Consider the following 13,103-nt stretch of genomic DNA (forward strand, 5'->3'; position numbering starts at 1 on the left):
CATGGCTGGGAAGTGTAACATGTTGACCATCTGTCCATGGGCAATAGAGTAAACGTGCCTTGCTCCTATAGTAAATTGATGGACAAATATATGCAAAATCATTACAAGAATGAGCAACCTGCCTGACAAACACTGCAGCAAGATCTTCTAAATTGGCACTCGGGACAGACACTAATCCTCAGCACTGGCCTTTAACGAGGCAGAGACACGTGGTCAGTGCACACTGGTGTTGCTTGTTGTGTGACTACAACCAACTGACAGTTGAAACAATACATTTGCTAAAACACAAGATCATAAGCAATAGAGACAATAAGCGCTGTGGTGCAGAAATAAGTGCCAGGGTTGAGCCTTGGCAAACACCTTAAGCACTGCTGTGGTCACTTTTCTCTCTTTTATTTGTTGTACTGTTTACATCTCATCCAGAACTCCACTTGGCTGCATTGTGGTCCGGTGTGAACATTACACCCTTCTCTGCACTTTAAACTGTTACAATGAAATGTTGGTGCCTACACATCCTCAAAATAAATGAACATGCTATATTGTAAGAACAGTTACCATCTAAACACGTCTTATACATGCCGCTAGCCGGTACTGGTATGCAGTGCTCCATTGATGACCGGAGGTAAGTTCATGCTCAATAAATACCATAGCTTAAATAACTTAATACATACAAAATAGTTCATTAATGGTTTAAACAACATTCAGAGGTTACAACTCTGTTGAGTTTTGTCTGCTTGATTTTGTGAGTATGTTTGAGGAGGAAGTACGTTTTCAATTCTAGGATGGAGTTGGAGGGACTTTAAAGATCTTTTGGTGTTATTTTGCAGATTTGATCTCCATATACCTCTTCCAGAGGTCTCTTCAGGCCACTTAAAGATGCCTTTTTTTTATACCCATGTTCTTGTCTATTTTGCCTCCTCTTGATGTCCATATCGAAGCTTGAATAGCATACGAAGGAGGCTCACTAACAAGCACACTTTCTAGCTGAGCCTCTCCATCCTTATTTGAGAAATTATCAATTGATTTGTTTTAGCTTTCTTAATATTTAATTTTCCTGATGTTTCATAAATATATTTGAGTAGCTTTCGTGTTATGCAGCATGGTGCCTAACAGGAGGTATTTTCCACAATGTGTTGCAGTGGGTACTTTTGTACATTTATGGACTTTCTCTACTTTCTCCATGGGTCACTATTTCTGCATCAGTCAGTAGCTAACAGACAGATTCTAGTGACTGAGACCCGAAGATATTCATGTGTAAAACTGCAAATGTGAGCTACAGTCATTCCGGTAAGTGCAACGGTGTCATCACAAGCGAGTACGTGGTCTACGACTGCCGTATGATCTGTGCACGATTGGCTTGATAGGTGCATGCACATCCTTGTTTACAAGAATAATACAAGTAACACAAATTGAAATAATGGCCAGAGAAATGGGAAGAACCATGCTAAACAGCTCTAAAACCATGCAAAATGGGTGCTACCACTGTAAAAATAGGGAGTAGCAACAAACATCACAAACCCATTTCACACATCCCTAAAAGAGTAGGACGCAACCTGCAAAAGGAAATGCTGCAAGCCTCATTGCAATTTTAATCACACCTTCAGGCAGGTGTAATGTACTCCTACTCGGAGCAGTATTAACCCTAGAAAAGCATTGCAGCAAGCACTGCAGCAAGCATTACTCCAGCTACAGCACTGCCCTCCTTATGCATGGAAACCAATATCGTAGGGATAATTGCCCCCACATCTAAGAAGTGAACCAACCTAATTGAAATGCCTGCTGATGATGAGGTACTACCTGTACAACACTTTCCACCTCACATTATACTGCAAACGGTTTGAGAATGGGGTCCAGACGTACAGGCGCCCACACAACGCGGGGAACTCACGCTGTGCTTGTAAAGGTAATGGCAACACAGCAGTTGCTCACTACCGGGTTGTTTCAGAGGACAAGTGGCTTGGTGACGGTCATTCCACAACCAAGCCAGACACTGAATAACTGCTGGTGCACAAGAGAACATGTACTTCCAGAACACTCAGAGTGAAATGCAAAGGACAGAAACCGAATTCTACCACTTAGCACACTTCCCCGGGTGTTGGGTGTCATAGACTGCACGTCCATATCCCTCCATCTCACCCCACCGAGCACATTTCTATTGTAGCAAGTATCACTGAGAATCAATACACGTGCAGACCCTCTGTGATGCTAGGGCGTTGTTCCCGAATGTCTTTGCAAACTACCTCGGACTATCCCATGACAACCATATATTGTCCCAGTCAGTTGTAAAAGCACAACTCAAGGTAGGAGAACACCACAACACGTGACTACTTGATAAATAACTCACACTGCATGCTACTCAAAAGGGAGCACATTCTAATCACAAATCAATTTCCAAGGAACACACATACTGGACTGTAGGAAAAAACGCAATGCCTACTCAAACAATACACATGTTCACGAACACATCACACAGTGACTTACATAGGACCTAAACGACAAAAGCCGTAGAAGTGAGGCTCTATACCATTTATGATGCCACATGAGGACACCCATCCAAAAGGCAACAAAGCCTGAAGAGAGTAGGTACAACTCGGCACACACCCACACAGGCTTCTGGAACCCTGAAATCCAGGCCACGCTGCTTATGCCACAGTATCGGAGTGCTGTTGTAGCAACCCTACAAGGTGTGTCTGATAATATTGGCCTGCTGCATCTTGCACAATGTAGCATTTGGCAGTGGACGTAACATGCAACCTGATGATGATTTCCACACATACCCACAACACCTCTCTGCAAGAACAGTATGGTGGAGGGATGATCCAGCAACCATAAGGGACCACCTTCTTATCTCTTTCCAACAGTGATTACACAGAACAAAGAAGTCTGAATAGGAGGAAAATGCATCAATGATGAGATGTGGCTTGACTACAACATGGCATTACTAACAGCCTGAGATACTCATGTGGTCATATCAGCGGCCACATAAGACCATATGGACTGAAATGGCCAGTATGCCAGGCCATAAGGCACCTGACAGAGATACTGGCAGTAAGTGAACTCCATGTAGCTGGGCTGACAACCAAAGAACATAAAGGGTCAAATGCATTTCAGCACATGACCCACAATGCAACATGCACACATGCATCATGAATCATTTTTACATTTTTTTATTATTTGATTAAGCTGAAATAAATCAACCTTTCAAATACAAATACAAAATTTACAATTTAAAAATCACATCAGAATATATAAGAAAAAACAAAAAAATAGAGCATAATAATAATTACATTTCACTTATTTACAATAGATCCAACATCCAACTTCATTGGTTGACTGTGCAAATTATGATCATATTATGATCAGCAAGCCTACGTCGTCCATTCATTTCCTTGAGCAAAATGTTATATCTACTTAACACTTTATAATAGCACAACAAGCACAAATCATCCATGCATTTCCTTGTGCAAAATGTTAGACCCACTTAATACTTTATAGTAGCTCATATGGCACAATCGTACATGGAGTCGGGACATCACACAATACAACTTGGTTCGCTCAACTGGTGTGCTTATTTCCTCAAATGATAAAGATTTAGAGCTGATAAATATTTGCCATAGCGATTTGTAAGGGTAAATAGCCAGAGCCCAATATTAAGGACCAACAAAAATTCTGCGGCGCTAAACACAGATAGTTACAGTGTCTTGCATAATGTATGTCTCGTAATGGACGCAGGACAGTGCATTCCGTGATAAGATGCTTTAATGTTTCCCGAGTGTTTAACACCAAGCAGAATCGGCAGAAGTTGTCCCATGGACTCAAGAGTTTCCTTGTAGCTTGTAAGTCCCGGGTGACCCATAAATTAAAGCGCAATCTTAAAATACTATTGCGAAGTTTGGGTGAGGGACATCGAACCAAATAGTCTGATAGGGTGCGTAGTTTTTTGTGTGGAAACCGACACCCCTCTGTGTTATGATATGAAAGACATATCATTCTAGTGGTTAACCAATCTGCATCGTACAGTTTTGATTTGGCTTTATCTGGATTATGTATTAATAGTTCCAATGGGATATCTGCCGAATTTAACACATGATGGACACTCATGAGCTATGATCTGATAAAAGGGTGACTGGACGAAAAAATATATGTAGTAAGATATTTTAACAAAACCTGCTGGTTAGTAGAAAGCAAGCATTTCCTGAAAAATGAGCAGAGGTGCCAGTGGTATACTGCCTGCATTGAGACTAAACCTAGTTCATATCTTATCCAGGCTATACGAATGCAATTTGGGAGATGTAATATCCGTTGCCAATATTTTGCTTCCCATTTCACAAACTGGAAAGGTGAATTGATATGAAATGTTTCTAAACCATATAAGAGAGCTGGAATTGTCTTCTTGGTCCAGAAAGGCCATGCAGGCATTATTGAAAATTTGCCATATTTGTGCATAAGGATGGTTGCTTGTGAGATAAATGAGGTTAACCTTGCTTCTAAACTTGTGATATGAACTGTTGCATGATATGAACCCTCAAGCACTATGCCAAGATAGGTGTATTGCGGCACCAATTCTATGGGAGAATGATTGAAATTCCATACATATGATAAGGGTCCACCTCGCCTAGGAGAATATGCAACAATTTTGGTTTTTAGTGTGTTAATTTTCAATTCGTTCTTTTGTGTATAAATAAAGAATGCATCAAGAAGTCGCTGCAGGCCAACTTGTGTTTTTGAAATGAGAACTAAATCATCAGCATATATGAGGATTTGTATTGGATGAATGTGTAATTTCGGAGAATCCGATACCACATTGGACAGGTCAAATCTAACATCTTGTATGAAATAATTAAAAATAGCTGACGCTAATAGACAACCTTGCTTAAGACCTCGTGAGGTGTTGATCTGCTTTGTAAGTTCCCCGTCCAACGAAAGACAAACTCTGATAGATGTTTGGGAATGGAGTGAGTGAATAACATCAAGTAATGTTGCAGGACATTGGTCTCTACGCAGCTTTGCTAACAGAAGAACTCGGCTAACCGAGTCGAAGGCAGCGTTGAGATCAACAAAAGCAAAAAACACTTGTTGCTTAAACATATGAGGGCGAGTAGGTTTATCGATGTTCCCATGCCTGCAACAAAACCTGTCTGGTGCGGGTCTCGAAGGTGAGATTGCAACGTCCAGGCATTAAATTCTGCCAGCACTATTTTGGTAAAGACTTTTCCCGGTGCATCTAGCAGAGCGATGGGCCGGTAATTCGTCAGCATGCTACGGTCACCCTTCTTGAAAATAGGAATGATGATAGATGTTTTCCAAGAAAGGGGGACCGAACAGGTGGCTAAGATGTTCTGAAAGATGACAAATAAAATGTATGCCCATTCATCAGGATGGGTTTTGAACATAAAGTTCGATAGCCCATCGGGTCCTGTTGCTCTGGAGGAGCTAGCCTGCTGAATAGTGGAGCGTATGGTTTCTTTGGACATCTGAAGCTGCCACGGGGAGTCAGATGAAGGTATGAATACAAGCTCATCAAAGGCTGGATCAGCATATAAGGAAGTGAAGTGATCAATCCACTGTGATTCGTGGACGCTGTTGATTTGCGCGTCACCTTGGAGATGATATCTTTGATCGTTAAGTAGTTGCCACATGGCTGCCAAGTTTTTGTTCGACATGGCATTTAGCATAGATTCGCTGTCTAGCTGAAATTGGCTCGCTTTTTTGTTCCTAAACCAGTTTTTTAGCGGCATTTGGCTGTTTTTAGTCGCTGCCAGCGTGCAGGATCGTTCGCGAGTAGAACGTTTTTTCTAAGTTTTCGATACTCTGCTTTTACACGCTGGGTTTCTGCGTCAAAGCTATGTGCATGCTGAATATGATTGTGGTTTAACACGGTAATGGTCTGCATAAAGGGTTTTAATAAGTCAGGGTATGGCTTAATATTACTTTGTAGTGCATTGTGTTCAATTGTGTTTTTATAGGACATGATCATAGCTGGATTCCATCGGAGGCGACTTCTTGCTGGATTTACTGTCTGTTAAGCAACTTCAATTCAGCACTCCAACTAAGTCAGTGCCGAGTCTGGGATGCCCAAGGGAAGCCCTTAATTATATATTTTTATGACAAGTTCATAGATCTGGATGATAAACCCTCTCTTTGAATCCCCCTGACCTCACTGAGCCAAGAAGTAGGTTTGTTTTGCAAATTAAAAGATTTATTGAAAATTAAACAAGATATATATCACACTTTTATTATAAATAAATTAATATTTGATAGCACACTTATGAATATGACAGTGATCAACAATGGATAGGATTACACTAGCACACTTTTTTAATTACTTAGGAGTTGGTAGAAAAAGGATAAGGTAGCTGAGAATACTTTTATAGTTTCAAGGAAATGCAATGATGGAAAAGAATGCAGCGCAGAAATAACTGAGATGGTTTCCACAAGAGATAATATGATCACTTTTTCTTTTGACAATTCACTCCCCCCCTATGCAATATACGGAGATGGAAGGGGAGCACACAATTTTCAGGAATACAATCAAATGCATTACCAATTCAGTTCCCCACTAGCAAGCTTAGAGCAACAGGGATGATTTTAAAACACAGGCAAAAATACTTTAAATGTGATTTGCAAAGAAGTGAAATATGCTAAAAATGATTTTAATTCCCTTTAGGAGATTCAGGGTAGGTGACAGCTACTTTGAATTGGTCCAGGTCAACACTATCAGTGATTCATGAGGGATTATCAGGTTGAAAACGGATTTCAGCAGTTCAAAGCAAAAGCAGCCATTTTTTTACAAGTGGTGAAATGAGCTAGTTGCAATTTGCGGCACTTTTTCCGAATGCGTCGAGCGTTCACGGAAAAACTATAAGGAATAGAAAGTCTGTGTTCATTGGAAAGCTCAGGATATTGGCTTTAAAATGAAAGTTAAAACAGTCACAGAATGAACACGCGATTTCTAATGCAGTTCTAGGCAGGTTGAATTGGATGGGATAAGGTTATTTTAAACGAATAGATGACTATGCACAGTTCTGGCTGGGTACTCACACTATAAATTTGAAATAGGCAGTCAAGATCTGGTCAGGTTGGCTGCGGTTCTCTCGCCACGGGACGGTCTCTGGCACTGGTTCTGCTCACAGCGATCTGGTCTGGTCTGGTCTCGGTTCTGGATCTCTGGTTCCGGTCTCGGCACTGCACGGCGGTCTGGTCTGGTCTGGTCTCTGGTTCTAGCAAAAGTTCTTGGCACTGCACGGCGGTCTGGATACAGCTCTGCTTTCTGGGGTTTTCTGGCACCGGGTTCTAGGCCAGAATCAAAACAGCTCGCCCGGCTGTTGAATAGTTTGGTTAGGTTGCTGGGTTCTGAGGCCTCTGAAGGATTCAGCTTGTGGACTATGCCTCTCTCCTACGAGTTCTGAAGTCTGGATTCTAAGTTCTGGATATGGTCCTTCTGGATATTGTCTGGTCCGGCAAAATGCTTCACAAGAAATCAGTTTGAATTGGAAAGTGAATGTCCCTTCCTGGGTCTCAGTGGCTCTTTTTATGTCTTTTGAAAATGGGTGTGTGCGTGGGCATAACTAAGCCTGCCCCTCACAACTTATCATTTGCCAAGTTCTCCTCTCTCCCTTGATTGGGGGAAGGAAATGGAGTGTCATTGTGATGAGGTATGTTTATGGGTCAGAGGATCCTCCCCTTGTCACTTTGCACACAAATCTATTTTTGATCCAAATGCATATTTATCTATGTATAATTTTTCTAATATTATATGTCCAGTTAACATATTTTCTGTAGCACCAAACCATCTGATCCCTGTCTTTGTAAGATGTCGTGTCCACTTCTGACAGAATTCTGCCCTTTTCATCCAGAACACAACCTCTAAACTTTTCCAGAATTTATACAAATGTGCGCAAAGAATATGGGCATCAAATGATGAAGTGTCAGATTTTTAACATACAGACATTCGGAGTAACACCCTTTTTCCGCTACTACTCCCCAGAACATAGTACAGAGTCCTAACACCTCTTAAAATGTGCACAGAAATATCACAGGAATAATGATATTATTTATATAATTTTGACAGTTATGTACTATGAATTATCCATCTTTTTAAAATTATGCTCTGGCCCAGATGGGTGTGGTTTAGGTTCCAAAGCACATGGGGGAATTTCTGTCTGTCCCCGTCTCCAGCTCAGGTGGCTCCCAGAGGCAGCGCCCCTCCCATTTCCTTCCAAGAGGAAGCCATTTACGACCCCTGATTTAGCATTTGCCTGAGCCAAGGAAAGTTCATTGTTCTGTTTTCCTGCTGTCCCCTCCCCTGATTCAACCAGAGAGGTGTGATCTCCTTTTGGTGGGGCAGCGGAATGCAACCAGGCCTGTGAACAGTAGGTGTTAAGAATTCTCATTAACCAGCAAGGCTTTGAAGTTTCCAGCTAACTCAGGTTCCTTATCAGCTCCTGAAAGACAGGCCTCCTGTCAGAGTTTAGACCGCTCGCGCCGGTTAGTGTCGAGCGCCAGTACTGCACCCATTTTTGGGAGCTGTCTTGAATTAATACATTTAAAAAAAAAGGGATTTTACTTGATAGCATTTACTAACAGTGTATTGCTATAGATTCTGCAGTAGAGTAATTTTGTGGCCATGATTTTAGCAATTTTTGACATCAATTAAAACAGAATTATAACAGCACCATATTCCTTTGCACTGATTTTGCTCATGGCGCTTCTGGCCCATCACACTCGCACTGGTGGGTGGCAGGTCAGGCGACCATTTTGGTGTGCGGAAAACTGCGCGGCTTTCCTGGATTCTGCCGCAAATGTGGGCTTTTCAGCCATCTTGGATTTTCTAAACCCACAGCACCAAATGTTGTAGCATAATAGTTCAAACGTGGGTCAAGACACCTGACATGTCGCCACTGCTTGTAGGGACTGACTCTTATGCGTTTGGCCAAAATTCCAAGTGATCTGAGCCACTAGGAGTCTATGATCACTATGAGGGTGATCACTGATGATACGTTTTTTGACATTTTGGAACAAGTAATGGCTCATATAAATATAATCGATCGTGCTTGTACTCCTCCCACTATGCCATGTGTGCTTAGAGGGCACATCGCCCTCTACTGAGCCATTGAGCATGTGTAGGTTACGATCGTTCATAATGTTTATCCATTTCTGAGCCTCCTTAGTTATGCCTGTCGACAATCCAAATTAAGGTCACCCACAATGATTGTGTGTGTGATGGTATGCTGTAGTAAATTCAAGATCATAGTTAGGCCCTCAAAAAAATCATCATCAGACATTATAGCAGTGTTATGATAGATGTTAACCAAGGCTAATTCTTGCAAAGAAATGGTTACTCGTACTAGCTGGATCTGAGCCCCTACCGATGCCCATGGTTTTATGCTAAAGCCACTAGCACTATGGACACCCACCAAGAGACCAGACGAAGGACGGCCACCCCTAGGTATGTCCGGAAGCAGTGTAATATCATAGTCATCCCAATGGGGACAAGTGGTAAGCCAGGTTTCCTGTAAGGCTATCAAATGGTGGATACATGCAAAGTTGGCAATGGATGATTGTAAGTGAGAGTTACCCCTCGTGTTCCAGCTTATGAGCTTTAGGTTATCTGAAATGCGTATTATTGGTGGTTAATGCTGTTGAGTTGGTTCACTTTGGAGGTCATAGTTAGACCTATTCCCTCCCTGGTAGACGTTTTGTTTCTGACTGATGTGTTAGGTGTTTGTAATGGCCTGCTCTGGGTCTTCTGCTAGGAGAAAGCCCATATTGAACAATTGCATCCTGCATTGCCAAATGGTGTCTCGAACTACACCAGAAGGGATCCAAAGTCTTACTACTGACCATGTGCATTCTGAAATAAATTCTATTTGATCTAGATCTTGGGAGGACAGATTGCATAGCTCTACAACATCACCAAAAAGGTTTAATACACTCTGGCGGTTCAGATCATAGCTTGGAAAATTTCCTTCTCTACATTTTAGAATGAGAGTGTGAAAATGCGCCGGCGCGGATTCAGATGGCGTGAAGTTGATTGTTTAATGTGTTTCTCCGGCACCCACTGTAACGGAGGGTTGTCAATATTGGTGCTGGGTTGGACACAACGCACATCTTCCTGTGGAACGTGCCGTGTGGAATGAGGTGTTCGAGAAGGCCAATCGCATTGGACACCGCAGAGGGGAGGGAACTTTGTACCTTGGCCAATCTCTTTGCCAAATACTCATCCACCTTTTGTTTGAAATTTTCAAAGTGATCATGTGAGGGTGGTGCATCTAATATATTTGGCTGAGCAACTAGTTTCTGCCCCACAGGCACATTAGTGGACTTTGGATGTTGGGTGCTTTGATCTGGTGGGATTGAGGGTTCACCAGGCAGCTTAGTAAAAAGCAGCCTAAACAGCACAGCAGTTTGGTGCTTAAAATACGGCCCCAACAAGGCAGCATTTTGTGTTTTTAGAGAGGCAAGCTGCTTCTCAGCCTCAAAATCTCGATCTATAGATTGCACTAATTGTGATAGTGGAGACAATGACCCACCTAGCCGATCTTTCTTGCCTTGATCAACTATTTTCAAAGGCATCCCGGGCAACACTGGTATGGTCTTAGGTGGTGTTATTGGAAAGGACGCCTCCACCGGGATGGCAGGCGACATCACAACCAACACTGATGGTATGGGTGGAGATTCCATTGAAATGGGGGCCTGTAAAGGCACAACAGGCACTTTCTCCTTTAACGCTGTGGATTTGCCCAGGGCTTTAAAAAACGAATTGAGTGTTTTTTTTGTCTGCTTAAAATTGACTATATTCTTTGTTTTCTTTTTGATCAAGGCAAGAGGCTTTTTTTGGGCGTCTTTTGGTTAAGTGACTTAAGCCTTGCCCTGGCGTGCGCTCGGGGATAGGTACCAAATTCACCTGTGTCACCTGTGTCGCCTCAGTAACACAACCACGAGGTAACTGGGCAAAAGGCACACTCGTTGGGTCAGAAATTAGAGTATGACTGGTGTTGGTAATAGGTTGTATAATGCCAGCAATCAGGGGAAAGGCACAGGAACCTGCCGGCACTTCTTGGTCCATATTGAGGAAGTGAGGATTAGACACAACAGAATGACAAGCATCGCCACATTCTACAAAGTCATCCCCCATCACTCCTCCAGTAAACATTGAGGCATTCTTGGACTGAATATTGTTGTAATGTGTCGATAGCCACTTCATTAAGTCATCAAACTGCTTAGATTGAAGAGAGACTTTAGTATCAAATGACTCAAATAATTTGCACAGACTCATGATGGTGGTATTTATGGCAATCAAAGCTGGTTGAATCATGGTTGAGTGCTGTAAAAATAAATCTGAAGGAATTGATTTAGTTATTCTGGGTGTGGGTAGAGCAGAGGAGTGTAACATAGAATTATGAGATACTGCCTGTGACTGTGAGAGGGGGGCAATAATTTCACTTTGTGAAATGCTGTCATGGGAATGATGGTGAGGTCTCCATAGAATGGGGGATTCACACTGACTAGCATGGATAGATAACCCAGTCTGGTCTTGCAATAATGAAGGGAAGTTTATCGGAGAGATAACAATGCGAGAGGAGGAAAGACGTGGACAATTCTTGGTAGAGGCTAAAATCGTTGTGTCAGATAGAGGGTGTAAATTTGCTTTTGCACTTGGAGTTCTTACCATCATGGATGTGGGCTGTGCTTGTGAGCACTCAAGTTTGTTACTGTCAACAAGATGTGAAATTGACATTGAAGATATAGACACAATAGATTCATCTATCTGATCATCAAATGTAAATTTCGCTTTAGACACACCTGCTGGAGTAATAGAATTAGCAGTGCAAAACACCTGTGGACGAGCACCGAGCTCGCACTGACTTGCAAGACATGATTGCCCCGACAGCATTTGGGTGAGGCTTTTAATATTTGGCGGAATATTTGTGGTGAACCTATAAGCCATTGCTGTCACAAGCTCACCAAACAAATTAAACACACACAACCGGACTGATATCACCCGGCTAATGAAAGTGCAGATGTACTATTGTACAAAACACAAAGGTACTAAATCTTAACTCACTCAATGAACATACAGAGTCAACACCATGGTGCTCCTTCCAACATAAAACAAGGCAATGGTTTGGCGCCCAAACGAGCAATAGTTACCAGGAAAAATAGAAAATATACTCCTGGTCATAGGGTAACGCTTCCCCGTGCCGCTGCGCGGCTAAGCGGACAAGCGGTACTCTCCCGGTACTCCCGGGAGTGTGCACGCGCTGTGCGCGAGCATGCTCGTAATATGGGAGCGGATTGTTGCACGTTGCTGACGTGTAAATTGGGCATTCTGGGGGAGAAGAAAGAACAAAAGTTCTGTAAGTAAGGGCAAGCTGGGTTGAAGAGCACAGGGCACAAAGCACTCCAGGGCACAGGGCACAAAAAATAAGGCACCACTGGTTGCCAAAGTTCACAGTCACCTTAGCAACGTCCTTAGCAACGTCATTCAAGTCCTTAAGCACTAACAGTGCGAGCAGGCAGCAGCAGCAATGTCGAGCAGCAGCAGCAGCAGCAGAAACAGGAGCAGCGCCAACAAAATGCCGTTGACAAGCGGTACTCTCCCGGTACTCCCGCGAGTGCGCGCGTGCTGTGCGCAAACATGCTCGTAATATGGCAGTGGATTGTTGCACGTTGCTGACGTGTAAAGTGGGCGTTCTTAGCAACGTCCTTAACAATGTCCTTCAAGTCCTTAAGCACTAACAGTGCGAGCAGGCAGTAGCAGCAATGTCGAGCAGCAGCAGCAGCAGAAACAGGAGCAGTGCCAACAAAATGCCGCAGACAAGCGGTACTCTCCCGGTACTCCCGCGAGTGAATCATTACTGTCCCCACACATGAGTATAACACACCTGCAGAAACACATCCACACTTGAGTATAGGCGCGTTACAAATGCCTTATCATATCATATCATATCATATCATCAAAGCATAAACACGTGAAGGCAACATGCCCCATGTGCATTGGAGATCATGGTGGCACACATACATGCATGAAATGAATATGCCACCTGTTGTGCCAAACACCACGTGTATGCCGAGTGTGTACGCCTGTGAGTGTGGCACAA

This window comes from Ambystoma mexicanum, chromosome 6p (genome assembly GCF_040938575.1).
Source record: "Ambystoma mexicanum isolate Mex_15411 chromosome 6p, UKY_AmexF1_1, whole genome shotgun sequence".
NCBI lineage: Eukaryota > Metazoa > Chordata > Amphibia > Caudata > Ambystomatidae > Ambystoma > Ambystoma mexicanum.